Source organism: Quercus lobata, chromosome 6 (genome assembly GCF_001633185.2).
Source record: "Quercus lobata isolate SW786 chromosome 6, ValleyOak3.0 Primary Assembly, whole genome shotgun sequence".
NCBI lineage: Eukaryota > Viridiplantae > Streptophyta > Magnoliopsida > Fagales > Fagaceae > Quercus > Quercus lobata.
The window spans coordinates 20,054,963-20,067,935 of record NC_044909.1 but is presented as its reverse complement, the minus strand read 5'-3'; positions in this window follow the sequence as shown (position 1 = coordinate 20,067,935).

Here is a 12,973-nt window from a genome sequence, read left to right as displayed (position 1 = left end):
TTACAACTCGAAAGATATCACCATTTCAGCCTCTCCAAAAACAAAACCACAACACACCTGAAAAACCAAACAAAAATCCCTCCTTTTTCCAATCAAGGCAAGGTAAGGGAGGCAGAGAGGAAGGAGAGGAGCACTGAGAGGCAGGGAGGACGGAGCAGCGAGGTGAAGGAGTGAGCAGCATGGTGAGAGGAAGGGAGGATGGACCAGTGAGGTGGAGAAGGAAGACCGGCGACAACGAGATGGAGGAAGGCAGCGGCAACAAGTGGGAGTGAAAGTGAGGGAGAGAGAGGTGGCTGGACTTGAGAGTGAGTGATGAGGGGGCAGACACTCGATTTTGCACCCATAATTTAATCTAGGAAGATGACTAGTGACCATTCATATACCTAAAATTTAGAGTTGCATTACATGCATTAATTCATTTATTGCATATCTAAAAATGATCTTGAGATTCTAACTGTCATGACGGTAGCTCGACAGTTAGTATCTATTGAGGTTTAAAAGCTGCTGAAACCCATGGCTCGACAACTGGCTCGATAGATGGCTATCTATCGAGGTTTATGAAACTCAGTTTTTCAGAGATGTTTTTCATCCAATCCGTGGTTATATGTTTGGGCTTTCTTTTCTCACAACCCTAAACATATATAAGGATTATTTTAAGAGTCGTCAAAGGCTACGCACAGTTGCACAAGTGTAAAGCACAGTTTTGTTCATGTAAATTGTGACCAGAGACAAAATTCGCCCTAGTTCATCTTTCTCTTGAAGAAGCTGCTGTGTTTGTACACCTTAGGGTTTTGTGACCAATAAGCTTCTTGATATCCATCGTGTGATGAACTGAAGAACTTTGCAGCCAACATTCTTTTCAAGTTGGTGATTAAGTCGCGTATTAGGATCCGCGTAATTAGTTAGTCACGTACTGGGAGCCGTGCATTGAAAATGAGAAATTGTCACTACAGAACAAGTCCAATTGGGTATAGGGGTAAGGATTCAATTGTAGGTTGGTATAAGGTACTGAGATTCCTTTACTTGTAACCGCTTGTTTTGATAATAGTGGATTCTCGAGAGTGGTGACCTTAAAATCACCTGATGGGGTTTTTGCCGTATGGGTTTTCCCCATTTGTAAACAAATCACCGTGCCAATTTATTTTCCACTACATATTTATCTTAATTGGTGATTTGTTTGTGCTACCACGCATCTTGCATGTTAATTTGATTAATTAATAAACTTGGCTAATTAATCAATTAACTCATCACAAGGGGTCAATACATTCTTGGCCTATCATAGAAGTTAAAAATCAAATTTGCAATTTTGCTATATTAAAGAATACGTACTTTTGTCATTTCATCAAGCTGAATTGCTTTGGCAGTTTCTTCAAAAGATTCAAAAACTTTCTTTATGGTGAAGAATTCCCTTCTATACTTGAGATTATAGTCATTTAGTTTATTTGGAAAACAAATTCTTTTCCACTTAGATTTTCCATTTAATTAATGAATATCAATCAATTCACAATTTTATAGTTAAATCTTGTAAAAGCAGGTCTATAGTACATAAAGCAATGTTAAGGACACAATGTGATTGTTCAAGGTTTTCTTTCTTCTTACCTCATTATTAGAGTTCCACATAATATTGGTTATTTCACATTTCACTTATGGTTCTTCTGTTGATGTTCATCTCTTCTTGAATTGTCACTTGTGATTTAAATTGTTTTGGCATTTGTACTATTGGGTGGTTACTTTCCACCAACCCATTATATTACATAAAGATATTAGACATAGGATTGTAGAGACTGTAAATATTGAAGTACATAAAAAGCGTGAATCCAAAACAAAGCAGTTACTAATCTTTGAAATTAGCAGTCTTAGGAATTTCCAAATCAATATGAACTCTTGTTCCACTTGTTGACGATAAGTTATACTCTCCTGCATTAAATATATAAAATTGTATTGCCTTCTGATTTCATAATGTGGGATGGTCAATTCATCTTATAAACATTTGAATAAACCTGCAACTTACACAACCCGTATTAATATTTCTCACTATTCACTAAGTCCTTTTTTAAGAATCTGCCAAATATCTACCAAAACACCCTAAACTTAGCATCAATTCCTAGTACAATGCCAACAACTACCAATTATCACAATGCAACTAACACTAAGTTTCTGCATCATCTACTTTAATCATAACATGAATTCAATTACTTCCTTGAGAGATAAAGAGTGAACCTCCTAAAGAATTCCCATCCATACTTGAGATTAAAGTCATTATTTTGCAAGTAAAGTGCATTAGTTTTATATAGATAGAGTACATAAGTTATATAATGATCGAACAATATTAAAAGCTATAAAAGAAAAACAAACTTGCTCATCAATTAAAATCTTATCTAAACTAATAATTTCATTATTTTTTGAGTAGATTGCATCCCACATCCTTGATACTTTGATCTTGACTTTCTAATTTTCTTTCTATTTGTCTATATAATAATTCAAACTTTCATTTAGATATTCCATAGAATAAATACTACTCTGCAAATGTAACTCAACAAAATTGAACCCAAACAAAACATAGTAGTATAACAAAGATACAGAAAATTAATTAGCTTGTCAAAGATAGAAAATAGTAAATGATGAGAATATCCTTGGAAGCAATTTGGTAGAGAATCATGGTTGTAGTTAGTTCCATGTTCTTTGTTTTAATACTTCTTCATCTAAACAATAAAGAAGTTTAGACATCAAATTTAGCACCAACTTTGATTAGACAATAATAACTATAACAATTACAGCCCATCGTCAAGAAATTTTCCTTAAGAGTAAAATTGTTTTAGAAACCACTTTAAAGAAACTATAGAGAGCTTTAATTTTTTTTCTTAGATATTCAAGAATGGTGTGTGTAAGGTTGAAATTTTATCAACCATCTTGTTGACTTTATTCCGGGCCAAATTTGTTTGTATTTTAGCAATTAGTAACCTTGTATTTAGGTGGAAATCATGTAAGGGTAGTGTGTGAGAGTGTGTGAAGAAATGCTCAAGATTGTGCAAAGAAGCAGGGACTCGCAACTGGATCTCGCGGGTGGCTCATGGCTTGCAAGCTGCTAGAAGTTGCACACGTGCCAAGCATGCCAGAAGTTGAAGCGTCATGCCAGCTGTTGCACTATAGGACAAAAGTCCTAGGCTGGCCAAACCATTAGCTTGCAACTTGAACTCACAACTTAGTCTAGTCACAAGGCCAAGTCGGCAGACCACCCTGTTTGGGAAAAAACTGACTCTTTGCATTCTTTTCTCACCCCACTATATATAGATCCTTATACCCATGAAATAGAGAGAGCTTCCAGAGTGAATTTTGAGAGAGAAACCCTAGTGAAAAACGAGATTGACTCATCCACAATCTTCACATAGAGACTCTTTAAATTCCTCTACTCTCTTCCTCTCCATTTGTTATATCCTTAAGAGGCACATTACAAAAACCTTTTCTCACCATACCCATATCTGTGAGAAAGCTGTTTGGTGCTTTGGGAAGTAGTTAAGAAGGGACCAATTTCATATTGGTTGATGCTATGGCCAAGTAGCGGAATCCGGTAAGCTAAAGAAGAAATAGGTTCGGCGTAACCTTGTTGGAGTAGGAGCTTGGAGGGCTTAGGTACATTGGGTAGATTAGGTTTGGAGGGTCTTTTGCTGTTCATGTATCCCAACTACATTCTTTAGTGGATTATTTACCGCTTGGAGGGCGGCGGAGAGGTTTTACGTCGAGAGCTTCGGTTTCCTCTTCGATAACACATCATTGTGTTGTCCTAGTATTTGCATCTCTCTTCTCTTAATCTTTGTCATTTAATTTCTGCTGTGGATGTGATTTTACTTGGTTTAGATTGTTTATCAATTCTGTATTAAGCTTTTGTTCATATTCCGCACATTAATTGTTTGATATTAAGGTTGAATTGATAATTTGTTAATTGGGGGTCTAAACGTTCATAGTGTTTTATACACTAATTGAACTTTCAGTGTGACAATCTGATCAAATAAAAGATTTATTGCACACATACAAGAAATTATATAACTCAATCACAATATAAGCATTTAAAACCTATAGGTACTAATCAAAAAAAAAAAAAAAAAAAAAAAACTAAAGGGATTCGCAATGAAATTTTTTTACTATATATTGTTTCATGTGATCTAGAGGATAGGTGATTAGAGATGGCGTCACAAAATTGTCTCTAACAGCCATATATGAAAGTGATAGGCTAAGAATGTATTGACCCCTTGTGATGAATTATCCAATTAATTAGCCAAGTTAATTAATTAATTAATTCAATTAGTATGTAATAAGCATGGTAGCACAAACAAATCACCAACTAAGTTAAAATGCAGTGGAAAATAAATTGACACAGTGATTTATTTACGAATGGGGAAACCCTACACGGAAAAAACCTCACAAAGTGATTTTAAAGTCACCACTCCCGAGAATTCACTATTATCATAACAAGAGGTTACAAGTAAATGAATTTCAGTACCTTATACTAACTTATAGTTGAACCCTTACCCCAGTACCCAATTGGACTTGTTCTGTAGTGACAATCTCTCCTTTCAATGCACGGCTCCTTGTACGTAACTAACCAATTTGATGCGCAAATCCTAGTAGTGGCTTACACACCAACTTGAGAATGATGTTAGCTACAAAGTTCTTTAGTTTATTAACACGATGAAGATCACGAAACTCTTTAGTTACAAAACCCTATGGTGTACAAACACAGCAATTTTTTGAATAGAAAGATGAACTAGGGCATATGTCTTCGGTTCACAATATACTTGTGAAAAACTTTTGCATTGAGGTGCATCAGTCGTGACGGCCCTTAAAACAATCCTTATATATATTTAGAGTTGTGAGAAAAAAATCTCAAACATCTATTCATGGATTGGAGTGAAATCAAATCTGAAAAACTGATTTTCTTAAATCTGTCGAGCATCGGGCTTAAATAGACTTTTAAACCTCGATACATACTAGTTGTCGAGCTTTAAAATCCAGCACTTCTTCACTTGATTCTTGGACAGGCTTGCATGGCTTTAACACTTGAACTTGAAACCTTGTTCCTTGAAGCATTAAACACATCCTAGATCTATCCAATTACAAGTAAAGTGTGTTTTGTCAAAGGATTAGCCAATTCTATATTGACATATGTTCCTAACATGATTCACATATATCCTAACAGAAAGAAAAGCCAATAGGCAATAACAAAATGCTATTCTAAAAGAAAACCAAGTAAAAGCATTGTTAAATATTATGTAGCATGTCACCATAAAAATGTTTTTTAGAGCATCTAAATCTATAGTTGATGATGTCAACGCCCACCAAACTTCGAAATTGAAGCAAAAAATATATATTGATAATTTAAAATATATATACTTAGGCAAAGATTCCTTCCGAAAAAATCATTACAGGCCAACACAAAAAATGTTAAAAGAAAGCTAGAACCTATTAAAAGGAATTGAAAAGCCTTCCCTCCACAGAGATTCATGTTACTACTTATATAGATTAAGGGAAAATGCCTAATTTACTTTTTCATTCCCACCTGATTTGAATTGCTTATATCTTTGTCTAGAATAAACTCCTACTTTATTTCAATATTCAAAGTGCCCGAAAGAGACTAAGACTCTCTTAAATTCTTTAAATTCGCTACTTTGTGTTTTAACCCAGTCACCATAGATAGATAAATACGAACAAATTAACAAAAATAACTAAACTAAAACCAATTTTATTCAAATACCTTAATCAAAACCAAATATAACCTAAAGACCTAAACTGAAACCAATCCATACAAATATAAAAACTTTATCATATTTAATGCACAAACCAAAAAGCAAAGAGAAAAACATAACTTAAAGACCTAAATAGAAACTACTCCAAACAAAGTGGCTAAATCAGTTTGGAGAAGAAGATAAACACAAAAATAAATAATATAAATGCAAAGCAATTATGAGTGACTTTTACAATATAAATTATGTTACCTCTATTAGTTGGTTCCTTGACTTAGAGATTGGTAAAAACTTCTTTATACACAATATTTTTTGTTTCAGAAATTTTAGTCCATTTCTGCTTGTAACCCTAGCCACTGCAACAATAATTGCCCATGACTAAAAAAGGGTTTTGGCAAATACACAATATAGCATCCACGGACTAACTTTAGAATACAAATGTGCAATATAGAAATTAAAAAATTAAAAAAAAAAAAAAAAACATGATTCTTCGATAAAATACAAATTGTACATAGAGGTAATAAAAACAATGGCAATCTTGAAATGAAACAATTAAACCAAACATAAAACCAAGTTTGAGATAACCAAGAAACTTAAATATGCAATCACATTCCAATTTCAAATTAGTTCTAGAAACATATTACCAATTAATATGCAAGAAACAGTACAAAATAAAGGAGAGACTGGTAAATACTTGATTGTCCTTGTCTTGTAGTTGTATTACCAAATAACCCAGATAACAAAATGCCAAATCCCTACCTGCAAAACAATAAGAATCCAATTTCAGCCAACATTCAAGAAACATTAATAGAAGAGAAATAGTGCAGTGTAGAAAGTTTGAAACAATGTAGTGTAGTGCAAATTTTTATGAAACTCATTGCATTATTTAGCTGACAAACCACCAAGCGCTGTTGAACCACTAAGCTGTCCTTAGCAATGGGTTTGAAATTATGACCATGATACCCAAGAGTCTTCCAATATATATTAAAAAGACAGTTTTATTTATGATCACAATTAAGCTCTTTAAGATACATGATGCACAAATTATTCTAGATAGTGACAATAATAAGTTCTTAATTTTTTTTTTGTTCACAATAATAATAATAAAAATATGTGTAATATGTTTACCTTGATGAAAAGGTTGTATCTTCCTAGTATTGGGAATTTAGCAATTCCCCAAGTCTCAACCCTCTGTAAGCCAGGAAAACGTGATGTGAAATTAGCTATAATGCAGATATGGTCACGTACACCTTAACCTCAGCACTATATAAAATTGTAACAAAAGAAACAAATAAATGATTTTAAAAAATATAAAATAAAATAAAAAAATTAAAAAAAAAAACAAAGCAATACAAAGGTAGGACTAATATAACCAAAGAGAAGACCATGAAATTCTACATCAATGATGAGAAAGTTAAATATTTCAATTGTTTTGTAGAAGATTTACATATTGACTTTTTTATTTATTTAATTTTTATGTAAGCATGTTACCATGTGATTTTGTCAGCAGGTCTCCATGGCAATATAAAATCTATGAATATTAATCTGTTGACAAACTATGGAAAATATATGAATCTATTGAAACCATTATGAATGGTAGTTGTTTCACTTTGTAAACAATTGACATACACTCTTGATCAAAATTAAGAGTGTTTTATGAACTTGATCTCATGGCTTCCATCAAATTTAAGAGGGAATCCTCTTTTTAAGTAAAATAATAAAACTTTCTAAAAGTTTTGATTCCTTTGAAGTTATTAAGGGTAAAAAAAAACCCTAATCTTAATGCACAAACACACCATGAAATAAATCATTAAAAAATCAAACCTACTTCTTAAATGGAATCATATCAAAATCTCCTCCAAGACTCCACCAAACCCACATATCTGTCTTGCTCAGAATTGGGACCATAGGCACTTGAAACACCGACTTGTATTGATCATCCACACATCCAAACTTACATAAACTAAATAATTTCCCACAGCCCCAGCAAGTTTCTCTACTACTCTTCTAGTCCACAGCAATAGCAGCCCAACAGAGGCCCCTAAAGCTCCAAAGTGACACCAGTCCACAAACTAATAATCAATTTGGTAAATCATTGTTACAATAGTGCAGCCAAAAAAAAAAAAAAAACATTTGTACAATACTATAAACAATTACCAAAACTATCTAAATGTTGTTTTCTACAATATAAACCTATCCCACCATCAATACCATTCCCAATATCTAACATATGTATCATAAAAGAATTTCAAATACACAATCTCAAAGAATTAGAAATTAAAATTTTCAGCCGTGAGTTACTTGGTAACAAATAATCCCTAAAAAAATATTATTTATAATATAATATAGGTTTATGGATTCCTAATCAAATTTGGTTAGGGTTATGGATTCCTAATCAAAATATAATATAGGTTTATGAATTCCTAATCAATTTTAACACATAACTGAATATCCCAAATACTTTACAAGAAATGGCTTTATCCGAACACAAAAACTATGATAATTTTTCAATATCATTTGGGAAAATTATAGAAATAAAATATGTTAATGGTATAGAAAATTATTTTCCAGCAGTGGTGGTGTTTGATTTGATTTTCTCTTCAAGCTCTATTGCGGCCCCATCGTCACCTTCACTTTCGGAAAAACTCTCCAACTGTGAAACCATAGTTGTATGTATCGCCGAAGGACCAAACCATATGTTTGGTGATGCCTTCTATCTATCTCGGATCTGACAATGTGGGGATGGCTTCTTGGCAGGATATATTTTCAGTGTTGGGTGTTAGGGAAGGAGAAGGTAGAGAAATAGAGAAGAGAGAGGAATAGCAGAGCGTGGGTTTGCTTTTTTTTTTTTTTTTGGTTTTTATAGGGTGTTTTTATCAGGTTTTAGAAAATGTTTTTTGCGCTTATGTTTTTTTTTTTTTTTTTTTTGCATTTATGTTTTTTTTTTTTTTTAATGCTGTGCTGACATGAAAAATTGTGGGAGCTTCAAAGGTTTCGGTTTTATATATATTTTGATATATTGACTAGCATGTAACCCATGCAAACATGTTGATGCATTTAAAATTTAACACAATTTTTATTATAAAAAATATAAATAATTAATCAAATTTTTTTTTTTTTAAAAAGCATGTAACACGTGTATACATATGGATACATTTAAAATTAAACAAAGTTTTTATCATAAAAAATATAAATAATTAGTCAATTTTTTTATAAAAAAAGTAAACATAATTAGTCATATATTAAAATTCTTACCCAAATTTAATACAACTTATGATATTCTTTTTTCTAATTTTTAATAAGATAGAATGTGTGGTGATCTTTGTTGTGTGATTAATTTTATTGAGTATATGTGATTATTTTTTTTTAATATAAATATATTTATATATATATATATATAAATATATATATATATAGTTCATTAATATTAGATTAGATTCTTAGTATTTTGCACTCATTAACTCACTAAGCGCAAAAATTAAAAAATTTAAGTGAATAATTATGATGTGGTCTCCACATAAATTTAAACATATAGCACAAAATTGAATTCTAATTTCAAATTCTAATTGAACTTTTTCTGAGCTTTACCTATTAATATATATATATATATATATATATATAGATTATAGATTATAGATTATTTTAATATATACTATTAATTAAGTTGAAATTCTATTATATATTAGCAAAATACACTTTTAATTCCTTCATTTTTTTATTGTTATTATTTTAGTCCTTGTGTTTCTAAAATTTTTGTTTCGATCTTTGCTATCATTTCAGTTAAGGAATTTGATAATGTGACTAACAGAAGGATGACCTAACACACTTAAAGATGACATGATTAATAATGTTAGGTTCTAAATGTTTAGAACAATTGGCAAATCGTGAACACAAACTTGTCTAGATATAGATCTTAGAGTCTATAGGTATTATTAGACAATGCTCAAGGTGATTCAAGTCAAGATTCAAGAACATACAAGCTGCAGGAAGAAGATTTCATAATCTGTCTGGTTTGATCGATCGAAAGACAAGTTCGATCGATCGAAAGTCGTATCTGCAGAATTTTAATTAAGCCCAAACAGCAGTTCAAGCCCATTTAGGATTAGGGTTTCTAATCTACTTCTCCCAGTATATAAAGGAAACCCTAAGCACGTTTTTATATGGCTTTTCAGAGAGAAAAGAGTGCCTCTTTTGTATTTATGGTTTTGTTCCTAAAAGCTCTCTTATGTCTTCTACCGGTGCTATTCCTTGAAGAATCTCAAGATTCGGTATTGTAGAAGTTGCTGCCTTCTTTAGTCATCAAAGGTGCTGATGATCTAAACCTTCAAGGGTGGTCTTGGAGTCACAAATAGGAGAGTTTGTGTTGCTAAACCTTTGAGTGGGATCTCAAATTCACAAACGGGGGTGTTTGTGTTTTGCAAAAGCCAAAGAAAGAAGGAGTCCGTGGATTCAAAGCTTGCACGTGGTCGTGTCAGTAAGTTCTACTGGTTGGTAGTAATAAGAAGTCGAGCGTGGGGGCTTGTAAGTCTTATTGTATGAACTTCGATTCTTTCTAGTGGATTTGCTTTTTACCTTGAGGATAACTAGGTTAAATCCTCCCCAGGTTTTTACCGGTTTGGTTTCCTGGGTGATTATATCTTGTGTTATTTATTTTCCGCTGCTTTGCATGATTTGATCTTTTATATTGTGATAACCTAGACTTGTTTAATTGGACTAAGTAACTACTTGGCTAATTACCTAGGTTTAATCAATTGTTTAAGGGGTCTAAAAACTAATAAATAAAATAATTAAAATAATATTTTTGGGAGCCGATTTTCCCTTCAATCAAATGACCCACTCGCTCTCGATGACTTCAGGACTTTTGAATTGGCAACGTATGAGGACATGTGTGCTATTTGTGTGTGAATAAATCATTTTACTTACTTAATTTTTAAGAGTCACTACGAACCATTGGTTTCTAAGTGTAATTAATCACTCATTGTCTAATTTATTATAATTATCTAATTAATTCAAGGTCTTCCTAAGGACTTCTAAGTTAATAAAGTAGGAAAAAAGTTTTGAACCAAAGACTTTGGACTTAGAAGCTCAATTGTGTGTGGGAAAATTGTTAGACATCCTATAATACATATTCAAAAAATAGTATCTCATTTGAATTAATTATAACAATTCAATTTTTAGAAAGTAACTAAGGGCCTGATTAGTAAGAGGATTTTTGTTTTTGTTTTCAAAACATTGTGAAAACAATTTTTAAATAATTGAAATTAAAACTAGTTTTCAAATAACAATTTTTACATTATATGTGTTTGGCTCCCACTTTTAAGAATAATTTTCAAAATACTAAAAAAAAAAAAAAAAGTTTGGGAGACCATTTCTATTTTTGAGATTTTTTTTTTTCAAAATTACAAAAAATAACGTATAGAATCTATAAATTACCTTTTTTTCTTTTTTTTTAGATAATGATAAGAGATTAAAGCTTATGTATCTTTTTTTTTTATTTTAATAATGATAAGTTTCAGATTTGAAGTGTTTTAAATTTTTTTTTTTTTTTTGATAAAGATAAGCTCCTTAATTTAAGAAATAGAAAAATTTTGACAAATCTATGGGGTCCATTGTTTTTAGTTTATTTACAACTATGCCATTAAAAACATTTTCTGAATCTTGAAAACATCCTTTTAGCCATTTTCAAAATCCTGTACTCAACAAGGAAAATAGGATACAATTTTTTGAAAATTGTATTTTGAGAACATTAGTCAAAAAATAAATTCAAATGTCGAACCCACCTTTTTATAAAATAAAAAAAAAAAAAAAAAAAAAAAACTATATTTAAATACTCTTACCAAACAGGCCCTAAAATACTTGGCTTTTGTATTTAAATTTTTTTTTTATTTACATGTAACATGTGAATATAATATACAAATAACATGGATAACTATTTATATATAAGTAATATGTGAACATAATATATGGGTCGATCTTGCTCGTTGTAGTGCATATGGGTCTCGGTAGGTTTGTGGGTCGTGATTTTGGGTTGTGGTTGTCATTGGGTTACGATGATTGGGATGATTTGTGGGTCGTTGTGGTGGTAGTTAAGGTGATTTTGGTTTTAGTCACAGTGGCAGTGGTGGTGTAAAGATGTATTGTTAAAGAGTGTACTAAAATACACTCTTTAACAATATGAGACGCTTCACCAAGCAATTAAGCCAATCCAATTGAACAATCCTTTCTTTATCAGGAAGGAAAATGGCGAAGTTGAGACAAGGTTTTTGGTGGCCCCACCAGAAAAGAAAGATGTGACAGTTTTTCCAACTCAGATTGCTATGCTCTAACCTGTGTCATATGTTTGTGAAGATGGCCTTAAGATTAATGCGTTTCGTGAAGATGGAAAGCCTTGTTATGAGGTAAATCATCCTCTGGCCACATATGGTGGGATATGTGTGACTGTGCTAAATGTAGAAAAGAAGACAGCCTCTTTCAAAACTCCTTATGTCTTATGTAAAAAGTTTGTTGAATCTAATAATATCAGCTAGTTTGTTGTATCTTATTCTCTGTTTTATTCCATGCTTTCATGTAATTTTCTATATTTCATTAGCATTATATTTCCTTAACTAGTTACCATAATCTTCTTACACCCTCTATCCATAATCTTCTTACACCCACTACACCCTCTATCTCTTCTACTCTCTATCTCTTATAGCCTCTCAAGTACAAGACACATTTGCCGCTACACTTCACTATCAGCTTGCATACAAGCTTCAAAAGAATATGTCCAGGCTTCCAAGTTTGATCAATTCAATATTCCAGCAAGTGAAAATGAAAACTTCATCAGCCTTGTTCTTCCCAGAGAGTTTGTAATTCCATGGCAAAAACAAGGGTACACACATCTTCATTTTGGTGCGGTAAGATTGGCACTAACTTTCCATGGAAGAAAGGGATTCCCTGTAGCCTCTAGGATTTCACTCCTTGACTCCAGATTTTTGGAATATCAAAATGAAGTTATAGGAACTATTCAAACCACTTTAAATGCAGGAACGGTTTTTCGTCACACTCTTTCCAAACTTTAATATGCCCTTCAAAGATCCTCACCTTTGTGATGCTCTTAAGATGCAAGTTCAGATTACAGGAGCCTCTCAAGTACAAGACACATTTGCCGCTACACTTCACTATCAGCTTACTTACAAGCTTCAAAAACATGCCTTTGATATGGCAGTCCCAAACATGGCCCAATCCAATGATGC